Consider the following 23,163-nt stretch of genomic DNA (forward strand, 5'->3'; position numbering starts at 1 on the left):
GAAATCAAGAGTTGGATGCTTAACTGACTGAGCCACCTAGGTACTCCTCCAATCTGCTTTTTAAACATAGCTTCTAAATTTTTCATTTCAACAATTGTATGTTTCACTTTAAAGAGTTCTATCTGGTTCTGTGCTCCATCTGCCTGTTGTTGCTTCCTCATCTCGTAATTCTATTTTATTTTTCTTTAAATAGTTCTCATAGTCCTATTTGGTGTTCTTATTGTAATAATTCTAGCATTTAATTTCTTGGGAGAGTAAATCTGAAACTGTTGTTTCTATTAACCATCACTCATGCCTGTTTGTTCTGGCGATTGCTGACCATGAGCTCACACAGATGGACCTTAACTGTAGGTGCCCAAATGGAGAATATTTTCCTCAAAAGAGGATTTTAATTAACTTCAGCCTTGAACATGAGGAAGCCACATCTCAGGGTAACTCCAGCCCTTTCCACATTCCCAGACTTAACCTGGAGTCTCAGTGTTAGTCTTTCTCCTTGCTGCTCACTCAGAGTCCCCACTGCAAGGAAGTTTTGCTGTACATGTGGCTCGTGGCTCAGGGATTTTTTGTTGCTCATGCTGTTGTTTTTTTTTCACTTAAGGCCTTTTCAAGTTTTCCATGCAAGCCCAGAAATGCAATAAAAATTATGTTTTATGCAAGAATGAATTGTTTTGTGGCAGGAAGCCTCCCCAAGGTATCCCTCCATTACTCATTGTCATCACCTGTGATTGAAAAGTAAAGGGAAATGTAATCATGAGTGTGATGTCATTGACAAAAAATGGTAATTAATCACTTTCCAGATGATTCCAAATGAAGCTTTGCTTCAGTTCTCTCTGCTTATGTTATCTTTCTTACCTGCTATTATATGTTATCATGGTTTTAAGAATGGTTCTGTGGGGTTGTAGGACCCCCTAGAACATAAACTGCAGAAGGAGAGGAATTGTCTCAACTTACCCACCCATGGTTCCCCATCACATACAATGGTCTGTGGCACATAGTAGGTGCTCATCAAATATTTTTCACCTCTTCAACAGATACTAGATTGACTTTCCAAGCATGCTAAGGAGTAAATTGTGAATCCTCATGTGTCCTCCTCCTATTCCTTCACCACCACTACCACATACACACAAACTGCTTGTATTGGGGGGATTGTATACAATTTCAGTGCACATGGTATTGTACCATGACTTTCTTTAGGCTATGCATACCCACAGAGAGAAGCTGTCTTGTAATTGTGTCATGTGACCATGCCTGGGCCTGTCACAGTGGGAAAGTCTTCCCGAATGTTCATTTAGGTCACCACTTACTTTTCAAGAGTGTGACCTGGAGCAGTGGCTCTCACCCCAGAGCTCGTAGCAGGATCACCTTGAATGCTTGTTAAGACACAAATTGTTAGCCCCACTGACAGAGCTCCTGATTCAGTTAATCTGGAGTGGGATCCCAGAATTTGCACGTCTAACAAGGTCTTTGCTGCTGCTGGCCAGCAACTGTACCTTGAGAATCCCTGCTTTGCAGTTTTCTTGCAACAACCATCTGCTTGGTGCACCTCTCTCTTTTCTCATTTGGAGATGTCTCCAGCTTGACTCTCAGAAACCTCTGTTACTCATAAGAAGAATACCAATGCTTGCTGCATTTTTCTGTACCTTCTATAATGGGGCATACTAACATTATAATTTAAAAATCCAGTGAAACACACATGCATACATTCAGCACCAACCAGGTCCTTTCAGCCCATTCTAAAGCTCCCTCCATGATTTTGGGCTTACTGAAAATTAACTTAACAGCAATGTGCTAAAGCAAGCATGGGAGAAACAAGTTTGATGGGTACAAATTGCAAGTTCTCCTATGCAAATGTGTAATCATCAGTTGGTTCAGCAGCACATCTTTTATCTCGTCCCTTCTAGAAGGATGACATCTCTTGCCTCGTTTCATTGAGGAGATTGATGGTCTAGTGTGGGGATACAGACAAAGGCTCTCAGTGTTCCCTTTCATCTGCTCCTCATCCCGGAGCACAACCATTGGTAATAAATGCAGTGTAAAAGATGGGGGTGTCAGCGTAATTAGTTCTCAGCAGCAAGATTGCTGGTGATTTATAGACAAGGGTCCATGTGCCCCTTTGTTCTCAACCTAAAATCGATAGCAAAATGAGAAAAGTCCAGTGGACATTCATGGACAAACCAGATTAGTTGTCTTATGGACAGAGTATAACCTATCAGTATAATATCATTAACATCCCCCATAAAGAGAGATATTAAAAAACCTTTCCCATTTTTCTTCAACCACATACTATGTCTGAACCCCGACACTTTAGGATACTGCTCAGAAACTCCATCTCTCCTCTCCTCTTCCTGCCCCCCACCATCTCCCTTCCCTTCTTTCCTCAAATTGAAAGCTTACCTTTACAGAACACCCCTCCCCCTTGGGCATAACCAGGGTATGAAGATGTTCCACACCATTGGATTCCTTGGGGCCAGAATCCACTTGTGCCTTTTGTACATGCAATGCAGCTGAGCACCCCACTGTCCCCTGCATCTGGCTGAGATGAATAATGTCCAAAAACGCAGCCTATCAAATCCAGGTTGAAACCCTAACTCCTGTGAGTCACAGGGGTTTCTCAGAGTCAAACTTGGGGAATCTGAGCCAGTAGAGCTCTTCCCACCGTATCTGCCTTCACCACATTGCCTGAGTATGCAGGCGGGGATGCTTGAGGCAATCACAGCTGGGGCCAGAGCTCACCCTAGTTCTGTAGTGATTGAGGAGCAAACTGAACTCCTGTAACTGATAAAGCAGGTGTTGCAGCAACAATGAGCTGCAGGGGTGCAACAACAACGAGCTTCCTAATTCTCAACCCCCAAATGAAACTTAACCCACCATGTCTGGGGGATCACAGGCATGAAGAGCAGGAACACAAAAGGAGCAAGGTGAAGATAGAGCCGAACCATCAGAGCCACTTCCTTTCCCCAGATTCATCAGTTATTCTTGCTGAGAAGGTAGATGGGAGCCATAAGTGTTAGTCATTAATATCCTTTCCCATGGAAATGGGAAGCCCGAAAAGGAGGTTCTACTTCACTTGCTTTATGAAACAGATTCCTCAACAACTTCTTGTATGGCCTCAGTAAACTCTGAGGAAGAGGATCCCTCATGTGGACTGCCACAGGGGATTGGGGGTGCTGGGGTTCCAGAGAGCACGCTGAGCCTTGATTACAGGAGGAGATGGGAGCTGGGGCATTCCACTCACAGCCTTCTCTCAGACATCCTCTGGGGTGTGACTCCTCTTGCCATGCTACACATGTCACAAAAAAATTCTCTTCACGGGGGTGTTTAGGGGAGAATAGGGTGGAGGCAGAGGGGGAGGGAGAAGAAGGGTGGAAGCAGAGGTGTGTGTGGGGATGCCCATGATGGCTTCCGGAACCCATTATCATCAGTGCCTGCAGGTGGGAGATGCACCAGTCTGATGACCTTGCAGATGGGAGCCTCAGTAGCAGGGAGGGAGAGCTGGCTGGTTCCTCCCTGGAAACATGCCCCCTGCAATGGCCCCACCCTAGTGTGAATGTTTTGCTCAGGTTCCTCCCCCACCCCTCTCCCTCCTTGTCCAGTCCATTCATTTTCATCACAAAGAAAAGGAACAGTCCCATTTGCTTTGGCCTGGTGTCCATCCGGCCTCCGAGATAATGGATTAGCCTGTCTTTAGAGCCTCGTCTGGAGGTCAGAAGAAAGACTCCCCAGTGGAAATATCCAGGGGAAATAGTACTTCCAACAAAGACGCAGTGATGAGGTTGTAGGGTACAGTAGAGAAAGGGGAGGGATCGCCGGGGAGGGTCTCCCTTCTCAAGCAGTGATCTTATAGGAAGCTGGGCAGCATGCCCTAAGCTGGCCGAGCTTGGCAGCTGCCTCCAAACACTCCACATCTTCCTCCTTCTGGAACTGTCACCTTGAAGCCACCGCACGCTCTTCAGCATCCTCTGGCTCAGCTCTCTAAACACATAGGTGGGACGGGAAGCTTGTCTTTCCCAGCAGGTGCTTTGAACATCTCCCTGGGATGCTTAGTGGTCAGAGAGCAGAGCCCGGTGACTGGAAGGGACCCAGAGGCTCCCCACACTACTCTACAAGGGACTGTGGTGCCCCAGGCCAAGGCCACGTCTCAGGAAGCCACACTCGGATAAACTTCAGAAAGATGGAAGGGAACATGAAAGCATTGTGGGAGAAAAACTTCTTGTTTTCTGATTGTCTAACATCCACCTAAAACCATACTTTTTCCTTGTTTTATCTCTTCTTTGTCACCGTTGTGCTGCAAATGTCTCAATTCATCATTTCTATCCTGTCCAGAATATGGCGCTTGGAGAAGGAAAATCGTTGGTCTCGCAAATCCCAGTGTTTATGCAGACGACTGGATGGATTTATGCCTTTAATTAAGGAGATGTTTCTGGAAATGCACTGGTTAAACGGCAGCACAGATGTGGCATCGTGCAGATTAGAATGTGCTTATTGTATTTTTTCTTTTAATTACAGCTCCAAGGGCAGCAGTTAAGAAAGTGTTTTTGGTGGAATCAGAGGGCCGCAGTGACTACAGTTGGGGAATCCTGCTGTGGATCTTTGTTGTGTTGTAGTCTCCCCACATCGTCCTTGGGCCTCGAATTGCTTGTGGTCAAATAGAAGCATGCAATCCAATTCCAGCCAGATTGCATGCAAGAGAATTATGAGCATTTTCTAAAATAAAAACCGCATCTCCATATATAAGTACAATTGCATTCCCAGTAGCTAACATTATAGTAATAGCGGAAAAACGGTTTCTATTATAAGTTTCTTTTTGATCGATAATAACTCATTCTGAAAATGGCTTTGAGGCCAAAATCATTTCCTGTTGGTCTTGGCCAGAAAACAGACTCTCCTTCTTCTTTCCTTTTTAAAAGCTTTTAGAACTTAATCCCTGTAGTCATCTTGGGAATAATGAAAGCCATAGGAAAAAAACCAAAATACAATGGTCATGATTCTGTTTAGTGTTCACATAATTTACAGACGAGCCAAAACTATGGCTCCCAGTGGTGACGGTGGCAGCTGTATCTGCCATGCAAGGAAGCAGCCGTCCGATAGGAATAGAGACTTAAAGAGCTTTTCCTGGGGACCTGAGTTTGCTCTGATGCCAAGCCAGTGTACATAATAACACTCCAATCTTACCTTGGCTGGTCCTCTTCTGAGCATTTGACCAAATCAATTCCCCATTGAAATCAACACATCCTTCTTGTCTCATAAAACGGAAAACACAGGTGATCTCTCATCTCAGGATAGGGTTAACAATCCAGCTGGGATGAAAACATCCTCAGCTGGTTATGCAGCTGACATTCACACCTCTCTGCTCGGTTCCCATCATTATGTAGTCTTTCCTTGGATTTCATCTCATGCAATCGAATTAAACTCTGCCAGTATTTTCAGACCCCTTATATGGGCAAGGAAGTGTCCTACGTCCAGACCCAGAAGCTCCCGGGAGATCTGAATGTTTGATAAGATCTACCATGAGAATATGTCTGTGAGATGCTTCCCATCAAAATGTCAAATGAGGGTGAAGTCTACGTTGCAGATCATTATCACTAGCTAAGCACAAGACCTACTCAAGGGTCTAAGAGCCACTTACATGAGTTATGAGCTCCAGAGTATCCTTTCTTGTTTCTCAGTGAGGAGCTACATCACATCCCACTCTCCTGAACTCAGGGAGACTGGTCCTAGCTTATTCATTCCCTATGGGAGGGTCTGTTTCCATGTCAAGGAGGGACATACTCTGAAGTATAAGACTTATATATTCTCTATCTGTGATGCTTACTTAAAATCAATGCAAAAGCTCATCCTATATTCTCAGAAATCACCCATATGTGTACAAGTATATCTCCACATATGTGTGCATACAGGGCATACACATACACACATGCACACACACCCTCATACATTCATGCACATATGCATATGCAGTTACATGCTGCTAGAAGATGTTCTTTTGACATTGTGGCTTCTAGGTCCTTGCTTGCTTGTAATTCTGAACCCATCATGTTGAACTATATAACATTTTAAAAAATTATAATTGCTTATGAATAGAATAAGGAAGATACAGATAATTTCAGATTAAATATTCCTTCTTTCCTATAATAAGTCCATGGCACATAACTTTGACCTTGTGGTTCTTTCCTGCTCAAAATTAACTTGCAAAGGACCATTTCCCATAGATCTTGGAAAAGCTGTTTGTCACAGACCTGTGCCTATGATATCCAAGATGACCCTGCCGGCTCCATCATGCATAAAGGATTAGCTTGGAGCTATCTCCCAGTGGGGTGTCTTTGCAGAGATTGACACTCAGGTCCCCTGTGGCAGCCTGTGATAACCATCTTCATGTTGACAATTTACTTTCATGGAACAAAGTACAGATGTTTGGGCCACACGGGCCCCAAGCCTGCAATTTATGAGTCTTAAGTCTCTGCCATCCTCTTGTCTTTGTGTATCTTTGAGAAGCCTCCTGGCCTGGTGGATGGGATGCAAGGCTGCAGCTCAAAACTCATTCTCTGTCTGAGTCCAACAGCCTCAGCTGTGTGAGCAGAACTAGACAGGCCTGGGGGCAAGCAGGGGGTGCTTTCATCTGAAATCAGCTGTGTCTTGTGTACTCTTTTAAGCACTTATGATTTTTAAAAACATTATCCAGTTCAAAATTATATTGTAAGTGGTTCCTCGAGATCAAGGTGAGTGTTTATAGAACCCAGGAATAGAGGAGATTGCATTTTCATCAATTTAATCTGATCGAGAGTGATCAGAAGTGTTGGGAGAAAGGGGCAGGATATACAGTTGTCTGGCTGGAATCCACTCTTGCTTCATGGACACCATTTTGAGTATCCTCTATGATTGTCAATCCTCCAGCTGCACCAGGTAGCACCCAAGAGAGATGAGTAAAGGATGCTGAGTTTGCATCCAGGTATGTTAACACAGGTCAGCCTGTGATGTGCCCATGCCAGTGGTTCCTCCCTTACAGCCCATCTGTGAGCCAGCCTTGCAATAAATGAGCCCCTGTGCTTTTCCACTCTCTACTTCACCTCCCCACCTGATTCCAGGAGGCACCCTCCTTGTGCCAGGATCCAATTCTCCACTGAGATTTCTCGGAGGCTTCCAAGTCCAGGGGTCCCTAGGAGCACATGAGTCCATGCTCTGCAACGTTAGTGGACAAACATGCCAAAACACAATGACTACACCTCATCAGAGGCTCAGGCAAGGACAAGAAATTCACCCTTTCATGAGACACTCACAGCAATTAAAACCAGAGTTCTTTCCAAGAAACTGATTGGCAGTTAACTGAACAAGAGAATTCTTTCACTCATTAAACCACGTTTATTGCCGTTTTGGCACCAGGCACATAAGACCCCAACTTGTAAACAAAGCAAACCTCTGAGCCACAGACACCACTTGCGTCCCAGCCAATAGGTCCATGAAATTTCTCTCAAATTCCTAGTTAGCTACAACTTTGACCAGCCCAGTAATTAAGATGCCAAGATCAGAGATGCTTATTTTTTGGGAATTGATAAATTAACATTTGATAATAATCAGGAAAATTGAAGTGCCACCAAAATCCAAGTTCCTTAAAACACAAGGATTCCTCACCCTGGTGAAGTACCAGGAACACTGCAGATGCTAAGATGGTGCTATTGGCCACGATAATGGTTGCATTGGAAGACTCCCTCATTCTTTACAACTTGGATTAATAATTCTGTTGATGAAACATGTGGTAGATAAGAAGAAGCCTAGACTGGATTCCTCAGAATCATGGGGGTTGTGTCCAATAGCTGATCTAGAGCAAGTCCTCTCAGCCAGTTGCTGGTTGTAGAGTTGCTGGAAAGTGCCCTGTCTTCCCATGCTGGGCCAAAGTGACATAAAAGGTGAAGATTGACCTCATGTGGTTCTTATGAACCTGAAGGGCACTCTGCTAGAGTCCTAAGACTCTGTGATGGTTAATTTCATGGATCAGCTTGACTGGGCTGTGATACCCAGTTTTTAGTCAAATACCCATCTGGTTGTTGCTGTGAAGGTATTTTTTTAGATGTGATTAACATTTAAATCAGTACTAAAGCAAATCACCCTTTAAACATGGGTGGGCCTCATCTAATCAGTTGGAGGCCTGAAGAGAAAAAGATTGGGGTCCCCTGTGGAGGAAGGAATTCTGCCTCTAGACTGCAGATTTCAGACTCGACCCCACCTCATCAACTATTCTCTGGGTCTCTAGCCTGCCAACCTGCCTTACAGATTTTGAACTTACTGGCTTCCACAATCTTGTGACCCAATCCTTAAAACAAATCTCTCTAGATAGATAGATGATAGATAGATAGATAGATAGATAGATAGATAGATAGATAGATATTTGTCTTCCAGGTGATAATAATTAAAGGCAATTGATGTGCCACCAAAATCTAAGTTTCTTAAAACACAAGGATTCCCCAACCTGGTAAAAGGTTGGTGTAGATAAGTTTATAGATACAGATATGGTATAGACATTGGCATCTCATTGGCTCTGTTTCTCTACAGAACCCTGACTAACATGGTGTTCACGAGCCATCACACTGGCATTCTCTGGGGTGTGTCCTCCTGGGGCTCTTTCCACCAGCCTTCAGACATCCTCCACCCCGGTCTTGGTGAAGTGTGCTCTGGCTGCAGAGAAGCTTCTTCATTCAGAACGGATCTCAGACCTCAAGCAGGAGGCTCTGAAGGAGGCACCCTCCCCTGGAACATTATCTCTAGATTCTGAAATCATTCCTCAATCCTATTTGTGTTCCTTCCTCAATTTCTCAGGGATCCAAGGATGCCCACAATGAGAGGGCGAGCCCCTGTTTCACGTGGGTTTCATACTGCAGCATGCTGCATTTCCCACCGAATTCCCTCCCACCCTTTCTTCCTCTGCTACTGCTTTTAGAGGAACTGAGTTTTCCTTCAACTGAAACCATGCTCAGGCTTTTAATTTTTGCCATGCATACTAATGCTGCAGTGCTTAATAAAATAAATAAATAAAACAAGACTGTGTAAGAAGAAATGCTACAATTTAACATTTTTGAGCATTGCTAATTCATTTAGGAGGTAATTTGAACTGAAATTCTCAGGAATGGTTATTACTATTCTGCCCCAAAGGCCATCCACCATGAGTGAACACAATAAGAGTCTTGTGCCCCTGCAAGAGCCCCATTTGTCACAGAGCTCATAATGTGGCTGTAAATCTGCTGTTCTCCTTCTGCCATATGTTTGCATTCTCCATTTGCCGGGTGCTTTGGCTGCACTTGGTCAGACGGAAGCTTCTATCCAAATAGTCCATTTGGATGTGTCAATTTCCCAAGCGGAGATCTGTTAGACTCTGAAATAGAGTCATGGAATTTAGGATAAACGGAGTAGATGAAACATCTGATTTGGAAATATGTCATTGAAACGTGTCCAGTCACAAATTAAAGCTCATCTGAGCCTACGATTCATCTGCCAGAGGAGAAAGAACATTGCACGCCAGGGCCCTGGGGCTGCCGTGGTGTGGGAAAGGTACTGCAGGGCAAAGACAGACCTGTGTGCTTGGGCAGAAGAGGCGTGGGCACCTCCTACACAGAAGAGGTCCCTCCCCACCAGCCCTGGCCATGTGAGTGTCCTGTCTGTGGTGTGGGGTAGCGGGGCGACAGAGCATGAGGGGTCACATGCCCCCCCAGGCGTCTTTGCTCAGCAGCATTCAAGCTGTGAAGTCCGACAAGTCACTTTGGAGGTGTATGAAGAGGATGTCTCTGGCTCACTCTCATTCTCAGGGATCATGGCCAAGTCATTTATTCATTTGGATTCTCTGTCTCCCCTTCTCTCTCATGGGGCAAATCATTCCCACCTCATGGGATTATGAGGAACTGTCAAAGGGGTTGTCCAGAAGGTGTTTTGCTTGGTACTCAGTGCATGTTGGCGACACAGTAGGTAGGGTGGCCACTTGGTCTCACACAAATCAGACAGAGGTAACACCCTACCCTACAGCAAGGAAGCCTTGATTGGGAAAAGAAAGAGGGATGAGGATCTTTCCCTCTTCCGGTTTCAGGCTCTCCTGCCCGGACTTCCATAAGACAGGGTGAAGACAGATCAACAAGAAGAAAACAAACAGAAGTGTATGAATGTGTGCGTCTACCCTTCCTGCAGTCCTATCCATCCCAGCAGCCCCACCAATGGGAGCGCCCAGCAACCGGTAACCCAAAGTGGAAACTAGAACTCTGGCCAACAAAGGAAAGGAGGTTTGGGGCTTTGAGCCCGGGACTCAAGCTATGGAAAGGGCACTAGAAAATGTATGGTGCATAAGGGTTGTTTAGTAGAATTTCTTAAGCAGATGCAAGACTTGCCTTCTCCAGCAATAAGAGTTGTGAAGAGTCCTCCTCTTCCAGGTACAGGAAGACATCGCCGCAAGTGGGAATTTCCTTTATAAATGAAATTTCCTTTACAAAAGGAAAAAGTGCTTTCTGTTTTTAGATCTTTTCTGGATCTGCTGGTTCTCCATGGCTTTTGGCTCAAAGTAGTCCATGTGCCTAAGAAGCTCATTTTGTGGTGGCACTAATGTACCCCTTGGGAGCTTGGTGGTGCTTGTACACTTATCCCCTCCCTTCCTTGGAGAGTCCACCTGCTGTAAGACTTGTGAGTCTCTCTGGAGCCCCACTGCACCCCAGCCTCTGCAGAGTTGTGGCCCACATGCCCTCCATCTGATGCCCCCAGTGCTGCTCCACAGCTCAGCAGGGACAGGGGTTCATGTTATACTTGCCTGCTAAATAAATAGGGTCTTTATTCTGGGGTGCTGGTGGAGGAGAGGACTCAAGACCACTTGGGGCAGTGAATGGCAGGCCATGTCCTGGAGGTAGCAGTTTGGCTCCGAAGACCAGCAAAGAGGGTTATGAGTGTCCAGAATCAAATCACATGCCCCCATGCTGTTGGAGGCAATGACAGACTCCCAGGAAAATGCTGCGTGGGGTTGAGGAGACCATGGGCTTAGAACCCAGATACAGCTAAGTCTGGATCTCAGCTGTGCCCCTCCTTGTTGTACCATCTGTAAAATGGGGATACCCTATCCCTGCATCCCTGCACTGACCAGGTGCTGTGGGGCCCCAGGAAGCATGAGCTGAGGCTGGCAGCTGGGGCATGAGGAAATCTTCTGGGGATCTAACGTCTTTTAACTCCCAGTGGGGCTCACCTTTGGAAGAACAATCCACTAGGTAAAGATGATCTTCGGTTACCACTTTCTGGGGTTATGTTTCACTGGCTGCCACCCTTATAATTGGAAAAAAAAAAATTTACACTGATGTGTTGGAGTCTCAGTACACTTCGTCTCCCAGGAGTGCTTGCAGCCAAGAAGGAGCACCTGTCAGGAGCTGGTGGTACAATTCTGCGTATCACAAGGAGAGTTATTTTTGACAGAGGGACCCCCTCACCCCGTCATATCCTTGGGATCCCTCTGGACCCTCCGAATGGTGGGGCTGCTGGGATGGATGGGACTGCAGGAAGGGTAGAGTGGGGCAAGTTCTCCCAAGTTGTTAAAAGACAAAAGAGGACTGGTCAGTGAATTCTGGAGGGTCAGGTATGGGGATTTCTCCTCGGTGGGCAGGTGTCCTCAAAAAGCCCCTGCTGGGCCGACACCTCACAGACTTCTGTCTTCCCCACAGATGTCTCCCCAGCTACCCCGTCCTCCCCCGGCTTATCTTCACTGGCCTTGAATACTTAGGGCTGGTCACAGCCTGACCGTCACCAAGCAATCCTATCTGTGTCAAATATTTGCTGAGAGATGCCAGGTAGCCGGCTGGCTTGTTACCTGCACGGCTGATCAGCAAATGTTAGAGAGCTGGATTGTTATGCATTACCTGTGCAGAGGTAATAAAAGTCCCTCTCAGAGCATGAGGTGGAGTTAAATGTGAAGAATTTAGTACAGAGCTGCAGAGAGCTGGAACACAGCTGCATAAATACTCTGCTAATGTGATCTATAGCCTCTTCCCAGCCAACTCCCCGGCCAGCCCGCCAGGTCTCTCCACACCAGGACTGCAAAGTTTCCCCCCTAAAACAATCTGTATTCCATATGTCTCCCCGCTCTCCTTTTTTTTTTTTTTTCCGTACTTAATTTCCTGAGTGATTGCTTTGGAAAGGGGGGATGATCACCAGTTTATTGAGAGGCAATGCAATCCCTAATCGTCTTTCTGGAAAGTTTTTCTTCCTGCATGCAGCAAACTTTTGTCCCAGGATCTTTGTTATCCCTCCTGCCCTGGCTGGCTTGTCTTCACCTCACCACAGGTAGTGCTGTGGCCCAGTCGACCCAACTGTAGGCTGAGATCCACAACCCTCATCTGTAAACCAGGAGGTCTTAGCCTCTCCACCCAACCTCATCACCAATGGCCCCTCTGCCCCCTTCCCATGCTCCAGTTCCACCTGCCTGCAATTTAAAAAATTGTTTATGGAAGCATCATTGATATACAAACAATCGCACACATCTTGATGAGTTTGGACGTATGCCAATACCCACAGTGCCATCACTGTAATCAAGGTCCTAAACATATCTATCACCTCTAGAAATTTCTTTGTGTTCTTCTTCTTTTTTTTTTTAGGTAAGAATGCTCAACATGAGATAAATCCTTTAATATATTCTAAAGTGCACAATACGGGGTTGCTAACAATAGACAGTGCTGTGCAGGAGACATCTAGAACCCCTTCCTCTTGCATCACTAAAACTTTTTACCTGTTGAGCAGCATCTCCCCTTGTCTTCTCCCCTAGCCCCTGGCAACCATCATTCTACCCTCTGCTTCTATATGCTTGACTATCTTAGATTCCACTTACAAGTGAGATCGTGTGGTATTGGTCTTTGTCTAACTTATTTCCCTTAGCGTAAAGTCTTCCAGGTCCATCTGTGTTGTTGCACATGGCAAGATTTCCTTTTCCCAGGGCTGAATGGTACTCCATGTGCATATATCCACCATGTTTTCTTTATCCATTCATCTTCAATGGACATTGGAACTGTTCCCATATCTTGGCTGTCGTGAATCATGATGCAGTAAACATGGGAGTGCAGACATCTCTTGGAGATCCTGATTTAATTGTTTGGATAAATACCCAAAACTGGGATTGCTGGATTGTAGGGTAGTTGTACTCCTAATATTTTGAGGAACCTCCACTCTGTTTTCCAGAATGGCTACACCAGCTTGTATTCCCACCAACAGTGCAAGCGGGTCCCACTTTCCCCACATCCTCCCCAGTACTTGCTACTTCTTGTCTTTCTGATAATGACCATCCTGACAGGTGTGAGGTGGTGTCTCACTGTGGTTTGGATTTGCATTCTCCTGACAGTGAGTGTTGCTGAGCATCTTCCCACGTGTCCGGTGACCATCTGTGTCTTCTTTGGAGAAATGTCTGTCCAAGTTCTCTGACCATATTCTTCCAGTCTTAGCAACATTGGCTCCCTCTGTGCCTGGGCTTCACACATGCTGTCACCCCTAGATGTTCTCTAGATCCATAACTAACACCTTGTGTTTTGGGTCTTGGCTCAAATGTCATTGCTGATATCCACTGCAGAACCCCCAAATCCTTCCCATTGCCTTGTCTGCCTTTATTGTTCATGACACCTTCCCTTCCACATATGTGTGTGCGGCTTGCTGCCACCCTGGAAAGGAAGTTCTGAGTAACCAGAGACCAGCCTGTCTCACTCAGGGCTGTCTCGACACGCACAGACGGTGTTTATTTATATTTGCCGTGCTAATAAATAATCTTTTAAAAAAATAGCATGTTCTTTTGTTTACCTTCTCCTCTCTCTGCTTTCCAGCCTCTCTCTTTTCATGGTCATCTTTTAAGATGAATGGTCTAAACCAGAGCTATCTCAGGTGCCTGTAAATTTACTGAAGCTCTTACTGAAATGCAGATTCTGATTCACAGATCTGGGGCCTGAAAGCCTGCATTTGAAAGGTGCTCCCGGGTGAACCAGTTGCAGAATCTCTGACTCAATCCAGCCCCTAAGTAGACTGTGTATTTCATGAAGCTGCTGCCCAGGGACTCGCTCTGCACTTTTCAGACCAAGCATCATGGTGCCAATGTTCATCTGGCCTTCCTCAACCCCACTTCTGTGCACCTCCATCCCTTCCTACCCAACCCTTTGTGCTCCATTTCAACACACGGAGCCCACCCAGACCCCATCTGAGGCAGCATGCCAAGGCCATGGCTGAATTTACAAGCCTTGTTCAAGTTTCCGTCTTCCCCTTACTGCACTGTTGTTGCAATGCCTCCTTAGGAACTCATGACTCCAGGATCCTGCAGCAGCCATGTCCCACCTTACTGACCCAGAACCTCATCCTCTTCCCATGTCTGGACCACGACTTCACCATCTTCTTTTCTGTTCTTTTTCTCTCTATTCTGCAGTGGTGTCTTCAGCTCCAACCTTCCATGATGATGTCCCAGAAACCTATCCACAGCACTTACCTTCTCCTGGGTTCCTTCCTGACCACTGGACATTTCCTCCCATTGGCCCATCCTTTCTCATCTGGCACCATTGTCAACTACAGCTCCTATTCAAAATTTAAAAAGGAGGGAGGGAGGAAGTAGGGAAGTCTTAGATTGCTTCTTTTGGCTTCTTTTTCTTTCCTGTATCTGGTGTTTCCAGAATTGCCCAACTGAGACTGCTAATCCATATCTGGGATTTCCTGTTTGCTGGTTTAGCCATGATAGGGTGCTCTGGTGGAAGAGGCTTCTACCATTCTGTTCCCTGAGCCCCATATCTGGACCAGGACATTTTCCTGCATAGCTTCTGTCTACAGAACAGGATACAGCATAACCTTCTTTTATTTCTAGCAGCTAAACTTGCTGTCACTTATTTTTTAAAAATCTTAATAGGCGATAGCTTCACTCTTTTGAAAGAAATGTTCTTTATGTAAATGTAAATCTAATGAATAAGCAAATAAACGTCTCCCATAAAGCATTTACTGTTATGATTCAAAACACAAATCAATTCCTGTATCTTTCGGGTTTGATGGAAGTGTGTTGGGAAGGAAAATGGAAAGGTAGGCGATTTTTTCTTTAAAGGAATGAGTTCTCATCTGCCACTCCCCCACCTTTCTCCCATTTCCATGGTGAGCTCGTCCAAGCTTACCTTTAAATGAAATAAAAAAGAGATTTGCTTATTCTCTTTCTGTCCTAAGCTAGCCATGCCACTAGGTGCATCCAAAGAAGCACCATTTCCCAGCTGAGATAGAAGAAATTTGCTGGTGGGAGCTCTGTGATCCTGTGCACGAAGGCTTGCATAATTACTTCACTGACTTAGTGATTGCATTGGGCAGGAGGCTATGCACAAGACATTACTCAGATTTATTGTTATTAATACAGTAGAATCCGCATAATCACCGTTCCTTTAACAAACAGCATGTCTACTTAACTGGGACAATGGCCAGGGGACTTTCCATGTGCTTCACACCAACTCATTTTAATGAGTCCAAAAGCTTTTCCTAGGCATGGCTGACAACCTGCCTCTTGCACTACAAGCCTCTGGTGTAGCCAGGAACCTCGATTGCACTGGACTCTTAGCTCCTAGCATCTCAGAGCCTAGAAAGAATGATGTCAGCAACAGCTAAAAACACATTTTCTTCTGTTCCAGGTACTTTTATAGACATGGTCTCACGTTAAATAATGCCACAGCAGCCTTGCCAGGCTGGTTCCAGCACACAGCTCGTTTTGTGATAAACAGAAGCCTGGGAAGATGTTAAGTTCCTCGCCGAGGTCCCACGGATGGGAGCAACAGATGGGGAATCTCCACTGGGTCTGTGTGTTGCACAGCTGTGCTTTCCTCCTTCCCGACATGCCGTGATCATTAGGAATCCAGGCACCCTCCTTCCCGTGGCCTTTCCAGAACAAGGGGGAATGCGTTGTGGAGCAAAGCCCCTTTCTCCATGTGTACATCAACCTAATAAAAGAAGAAGGTAGATGTAACGAATGAGCTGCCAAGTGTTGGGTGTGATTTTTATTTTTTAAGGCAAATGCAAAACAGATCAAAACATTCTTTATTCTACCACTATTTCCCAAAAGAAACAACCTTAGCCTGAAGGTAAAAATCAATGTTCAAAGTCCTTGCCCATTTTTCAGAAAGATAAGTGCTGTGTTTAATACACAACGGAACGGCTGCTCAACAATCCATTACTGCTGGAAGTGAGGCAACAGTAGGACCATGTTAGACCATGCCAACATACTAGAAAAAAAAAAAAGAAAGAAAGAAAAAAGAAAAGAAAAAGAAAAATCATGTGTGGAGCAGCAGCTCTGTGAGCAGGCAATTTGATATTCTCAAACCAGTCCTTTGCATTTCTCATTCATGCTTTTCTGAGTGCTGGGGTCCCCTGGCCACTGATGGGCAGCTGAAGGGGTTTCATCCAACTGAACTCAATTATGCACACACTTGTAACTGGCCTACTCTGTGCTGCAAAATGAGCTAGCTGCTAAATGGGCGCTAAAACATGAATAGAACAGGGGTCCTAATCCCTCTGCCCAGTAAGGAAAATAAATGTAGTTATAATCTTATTATACCCAATACAATTCCTCTTCAGCATCACCTCTGTCAACAGGATAACTGACATCCACACTTGAGAAGAACTCAGTCTGGAAGCCCATGGTTTGGAAAGCAGACGTGCAGCATGGTGCTTGGATACACTGTTAGTGAGCCGTGGCAGAAAGGGAAAACCCCCTCTCTCTAGGAGCGTGCTTTCTTAGTTCCCTCTAGCTCAGCACAATTAATTAAGTCAGAGACTAAGACTTGTTCTGGCCTTAGCAGTCTATGCAAAAATCTCAGTTGCTCTTCAAGCCAGCAATGCATAGCTTATCGCTCAGACCTGGGAGGAAGGTTCTGTCTGCCTTCCTCCCCCCACACCCTCCAGGGCTGGTTCTTGCTGGCTGAGTGGCTCAGGACACCGTGTCTCCTCTCCAAGCTCACTCCAGGCTTGCTAAGGGGTGCTCTGTGATCTGGGGTAGGTCCCTGGCTACTCTAGGCTCCAGATTCCTCCCTGTAAAGCAGAGTAAAGCTTCCCGTGTCTTAAGGCAGTGTCTTAAGAGTAAATGATAGAGATGAGAGTAGGGTCAAAATTAGATTGCATTTGGCCATTGGCCATAGGAAGACACTGCTGGAAAGAGGAGATGATGGTGCCACTTTCAAAGTAAATAATTCTAGTCCACGCATTAAGATGTCAGAGCACTCCACATGCCCTCCCCACTCACCCTCCACCAATCTTGGCTGCCCCTGGGCAGGTCCCTCCTGAGGCTCGATGCAGGGACCGAGGGGAAACTGATACCTCCGTGTACCATGCTGAATTAGTTTTTTGGGGCTGTTACATTACGTCACACAGAGGGGTGCTTCTACAACAGAAACTGATTTTCTCAGAGCCCTGGAGGCTGGAAGCCCAAGATTAAGCTGCCAGCCGAGTCGGCCCCTTCTGAAGTCTCTCCTTGCCTTGCAGACAACCTGCCTTCTGAGCATCCTTGTGTGCCTTCTGTCCTCCTGCTGGGGTGGAATCCAAGCAAGGCTGTGAAGGCAGAGCCGCCTGGGTTACGACACCCTATGTTCTCTGCCCACAGCTTGGCGAGGAAGCACCGGACTGGGTGGCTGCTCTCTGACGTGCTGTGAGTTTGCTGTACCTGCTGCTCTGCCCACAACAAAGCAGTCTTCAGCGCCCTCAACCACTCCTGCCCCATGACCCCTCTCCAGACCAAGTTGGGCCAGTCTCAATGTATCACAGATCAAGTGTGAGGAACTAAGAGGTAAGAAATAAAATCCCCATTAGGAAGCTCCCCCTCCCTCTCTCTCTCCCTCTTTAAAGAGAACAGATGTAACGATTTTTTTAAAGTTTAAAAACTAACGAGTGTTGGCCAGGCTGTTGGAGAGAGTGACAGCCTCATATGTTGAAGAGTTGGCAGGTCCTTAAAAAGCTAGACACAAAATTACTGCAGGACCTGCTACTAGGTATATGCTCAAGACCTCAAAACATCTTCAAACAGAAACATGTGATGCGTGTTCATAGCTGCACATTCACGATAGCCAAATACGGAAGCAACCAGAATGTCCATGACCGTGTCATGAGCAATCAAAATGTGGTGGGTCCATGCACCAAAGCCATCGCTCGAGCATGAGAAGGAAGGAAGTGCAGACACCCACTGCAGCAAGAGTGAGCCCTGCGGACATCCTGCTGAGTGAGAGAAGCCAGAGCCCACAGGCCACAGACTGTGTGATCATTTATAGAAAATGTCCAAAATAGATTCATACGGACAAGGGACTAGTCTTGCAGGCTCTGTGAGAGAGAAGAATGGGCAGTGATGGCCAATGGGTACAGCTTTTCTTTCTGGGGAGACTAAATGTTCTGGAACTAGCGGTGATGGTTGCATAGCCTCACCAGTGTTCTAAAAACGGCTGCACTCTTCACTCTAAGATAATTGACCCAGAGAATATTATGCTATATGAATTTTACTTTCAAAAAGTGTTATCTCTTTGGTAGGTTGTGGTAAGGAATTTCAAAAGAAAAAGGAAAAAGTCTCTGGAATGTTCCCACAGCTCTTAACCCCCTTGGCCCTATGTTCAGTACTTTGTCCTGTGCTGGGTACTCTGCTTGTGTTGGGTACTCTATCCTCTACTGGGTACTCTGCCTATTCTGGGTCCTCTTCCTGGACTGAGTACTCTATCCTGTGTTGAGTAGTCTGCCTTGTGCTGGGTAACTCTATCCTATGTAAGGTATTCTACTCCTGGGGACCCTGTTCTTTTCTGGGTACTCCAACTATACTTATTACTCCACCCAGTCTGGGTATCCTACATTCTGCCTATGAGGGTGCTCTTCCTGTGCTGGATAACTCTATCCTATGCCGGGTACTCTATCCTATGCCGGGTACTCTATCCTTTGCTGGGTACTCTGTCCTATGCAGGGTACTCTATCTTTTGCTGGGTATTCTTTCCTATGCTGGGTATTCTGTCCTTTGTTGGGTACTCTGTCCTATCCGGGGTACTCTATCCTATGCTGGCTACTCTGTCCTTTGCTGGGTACTCTGTCCTATGCAGGGTACTCTATCCTATACTGGGTACTCTATCCTATGCTGGGTACTCTATCCTATGCTGGGTACTCTGTCCTTTGCTGGGTACTCTGTCCTATGCGGGGTACTCTATCCTATGCTGGGTACTCTGTCCTTTGCTGGGTACTCTGTCCTATGCAGGGTACTCTATCCTATACTGGGTACTCTATCCTATGCTGGGTACTCTATCCTATGCTGGGTACTCTGTCTTTTGCTGGGTACTCTGTCCTATGCGGGGTACTCTATCCTATGCTGGCTACTCTGTCCTTTGCTGGGTACTCTGTCCTGTGCGGGGTACTCTATCCTATACTGGGTACTCTATCCTATGCTGGGTACTCTGTCCTATGCTGGGTTCTGTCCTATGTTGGGTACTCTAACCTATGCTGGGAACTCTACCCTATGCTGGTACTCTGTCCTATGCTGGGTAACTCTATCCTATGATGGGTACCCTATCCTATGCTGGATAACTCTGCCCTGTGATGGGTACTGTATTCTATGCTAGGTAACTCTGTCCTATGCTGGGTACTTTATCCTATGCTGGTTAACTCTGTCCTGTGTTGCGTACTTTATCCTGTGCTGGGTACTGTGCCTGTGCTGGCTAGTCTCTCCTGTGCTGTGTATCAGAGAGCTTGTCTACCACTCCCTTCCAGCTATAAGCTCCCAGGGGACAGGCTTTACAACGGTATGATTTTGTGTCCCCCACAGAGACTAACACACCTGTCTGCAGAGTCAGAGCTCATAGGCTGTTTCTGGTATGACTTGGAAGGTCCTACTATGTGCCCAGGATAATGATAAGCTAGTATGTGGATGAGGGCTCCCTAGGAGACAGTGCCTGGGGACTTGAGGAAACACACTACTTCATTGTAAAGATGAATTTTCTAATGCAAAATCTTAGCAAATAAGTGAGACCTTATAACGCAAAGTGGAGCCTTAGTGAATTGATCAACAGAGTCTAGACTCATGCCCGAGGCCAGGGCTGTGGGAAAGGGGAAGAGATTCAGGAGGACCCAAATAGCTGTTCACTGGCCCCAACTTCACCTTTCATCCATCCATTCTCTCAGTGGTGAAGAAGGAGAGTGGGTTTGCTCTGAAGCCCGCAGAGGCCACTGCACCCTTGAGAAAGGCAGGGTCGTGGTGAGCGGGGAGACGGGTGGGCGGATCGGCACACACAGACCCAGTCCTGGAGCTCTAGGAAGTTAATTAGTTTTCTGTCCCTTCTACGTGGACTGAGAAGAAACTGGCTGCTGTCCACATTGAATATCGTCCACCACAATCCTGTACACATCCAGCCTAATTTAATTTTGAAATTGCATTTGAAAAAAAGTGTGAAAATACCAATTGTATGGCATAATTTAGAAAACACATTATCTGCGGGTTGCCTGCCAATATAGTGATGTGGTTATGGAGACTCCGTATTGTGTGGGTCCAAATGATAGCACAGCCTTTGAGTTCTCTGCCTCTCTCAGAAAGAACAAGAAAGAGACCGTGTCCACAGGCTGATTCTGGGCAGCAATTTATCTGGGCCCCCAGGGGATGAATCCTCTGAAAGATGTCAGTTCCGAATTAGAAGCAAGGGCACTGGGACCTTGTTTTTGGTCCAGGAGATGCCCAGCCGACCGTCACTTACTGCGTGCATGCATCCCCACAGCCGTGGTTTGGAACAAGTAAAGCAATAATGCTTGTATGGGACGAGGCAACGTCCCAGAGTCATTATTTTCTCCTTCTAGAATTTATTGCAAACGAGTTGTCAGGCTTCGGGGAGCTTAAATTTTGCACCATCAACTTTCAGCATAAAATATCAGAAGGAAATGGTTTATATCCTCTCATCAGACCCTTTGAGGGTTGTAATTCTCCCGATGCCAATTAGAATTGGACAAATCAACCAGGGTAAGACACCAACCGACCCCAGACTTGCCCTGAATCACCAGTCAAATCCCAAACCTTTACATGATGGCTGATGGAGTCCAATTAAAGAAACGTTTTTATCTGTACATTGCCAAGATTTGATTAGAACTATCTTTCCCTATCAAGAAAAAAATGTGGACATATACGTGTATCTAAGCAAATAGGAGACCGCCCACGGAATTCTAAGTATTCTCAGAAATCATATCCCGCCACTAAAATGCTATGTGATGCAAATTAATTTACTGAACAGAAATATTCCAATAAAGTTGGCTATAAACTGAGCATCTGTATTTAAAAATCGTATTTTCCCACTCACCAGTGTGATGAAAATCAGAATGTATTTCCTCAAGGGAAAATGATGTCTCTGGTAGGCCTGGCTCAGACGCGCTCTGTCAGAGGCTGTCACACCTCAGCATCTTTGCACCTGGGGCATCTGTCTCCAGGCCTGTCCTTACCTGCTCTGTTAGCACCTACCTTGTGCCGCTGCCCCTGGTGATGCAGCCATGGGAAACCTAGATGAAGTTCCCTGCCCTCCTGAGCTTACATTCTAACAAGCAACAAGGTGGGGATGTAGGATATTTGCAAGGTTGGGCAGTGCCAAGCACCAAGGAAGATAGCAATGCAGGCAAGCAGGTGAGTGTGCATGGTGGGAAGGTTGCAATTTTGTCCTGGTGCCCAGGGAGGCCCTGCTGCTTGAGGGTGAATGTCCCCTGCCAAGACCCTGAGGCCAGTGTGGGGTGTTCAGGAAAGACCTCAGTGGGCTGGTCCCACCAACTGAGGTGAGAAAGATTTGGTGTCCTGGCTTCCTGGACCTCTTGAGTCCTGGCCAGGAACTGGCTTTTTTGGAGAACTGGAACCGCCTGGCTTGGAAAGATCTTAAACACTCACCAAATTTCCCCCCATTCAGCTGGCAAGGTGGCGGGGGTGGGGGGTGCAGTTCCCTGTCTATTGACAATCCGTGGGCTCTGGTTCCTCATGCATGGAGGACCCATCACCTCAGAGCTTCTCCCCATTTCCTGTCATGTGGGTATTTAGAGTGGGGCCTGGGTGGGGGTGGGGTCACCTCTCTTGATGGCTTCCACAAAATCAGGCTTTGTCCCATGGATTCTCTGCAGAAACTTGATTTTCTGAGCACATGGCTTTCTCCTTATCAATTCGTTCATTTTAAGAATCTGAATGCCGTGGCTTAAGGGTCTGCAGAAGACTTTTGGTAACAGATAAAACAGGTAAAATCCGAATCACTGAATGAGTGTTTCCGCCCCTCCTTGACTCACAGGAAGGGGCGCCGAGAAGGGGATCCTTTGGCCAGATGGGTCTGATGCTTCATGTCTTTTTTGTGGAAGACAGGATTATCTTTGTGATTCCCAATGCAGCCCCTCATCCTGAAGGCAGTGGGCAGGGACGTGGGGGCATCTTACTTCCTGAAAAGCGACTTTTCTCAACTATAGAATGAGTGTAACAATGTGCCTCCTGGTCCCATCCTCGTACAGAGCACACAATGCCACATGCCCTGTAGCCTCTCCCTGTAGCCACTGTGTGGTGTCCTCTATCCCACCCAGCTGCATGGGGTCTGTGCACATGGGTGACGCCATCAGAGGGAGATTCTGGGATCTTTACCTGGTTCTGTGAATTTCTCAAAAGAAGCTGTTGCACATGGGAGCAACATGAGATCCGAGATCCTAAATCCACCTCCCTTCTCCTAGAGGAAGGAGTGAGCCTAGTGAGTCTATTATGGGATAATTTGGGCCACACACACACCCAAATTCATATATTCATGTCCCTATTCTCAGCATCTCAGAACTTGGCTGTATTTGGAGACAGAATCTTTACAGAAGTGATTACAGGAAAATGAGATTTGGGTGCCTGGGTGGCTCTGTCATTTAAGTACCCAACTCTTGATTTCACCCAAATCATGATCTGATGGTCATGGGATTGAGCCCCTCATTGGGCTCTGCTCTCAGAGGGAAATCTGCTTGAAGATTCTCTCCCTCTGCTTCTCCCCTCGCTTATGCATGCTCACTTGCTCTCTTTCTTAAACAAATAAATAAATCTTTGGGAGAAAAGTAAAAGGAAATGAGGTCACTAGGGCAGACCCTGGTCTCATCTGACTGGTGACCTTTTAAGATGAGGAGGTTAGGACACAGACACAGGCAGAGGGACGACCACGGTGGTGACACAGCGAGGACATGCCA

The sequence above is a fragment of the Canis lupus genome, chromosome 3, assembly GCF_048164855.1.
Source record: "Canis lupus baileyi chromosome 3, mCanLup2.hap1, whole genome shotgun sequence".
Taxonomy (NCBI): domain Eukaryota; kingdom Metazoa; phylum Chordata; class Mammalia; order Carnivora; family Canidae; genus Canis; species Canis lupus.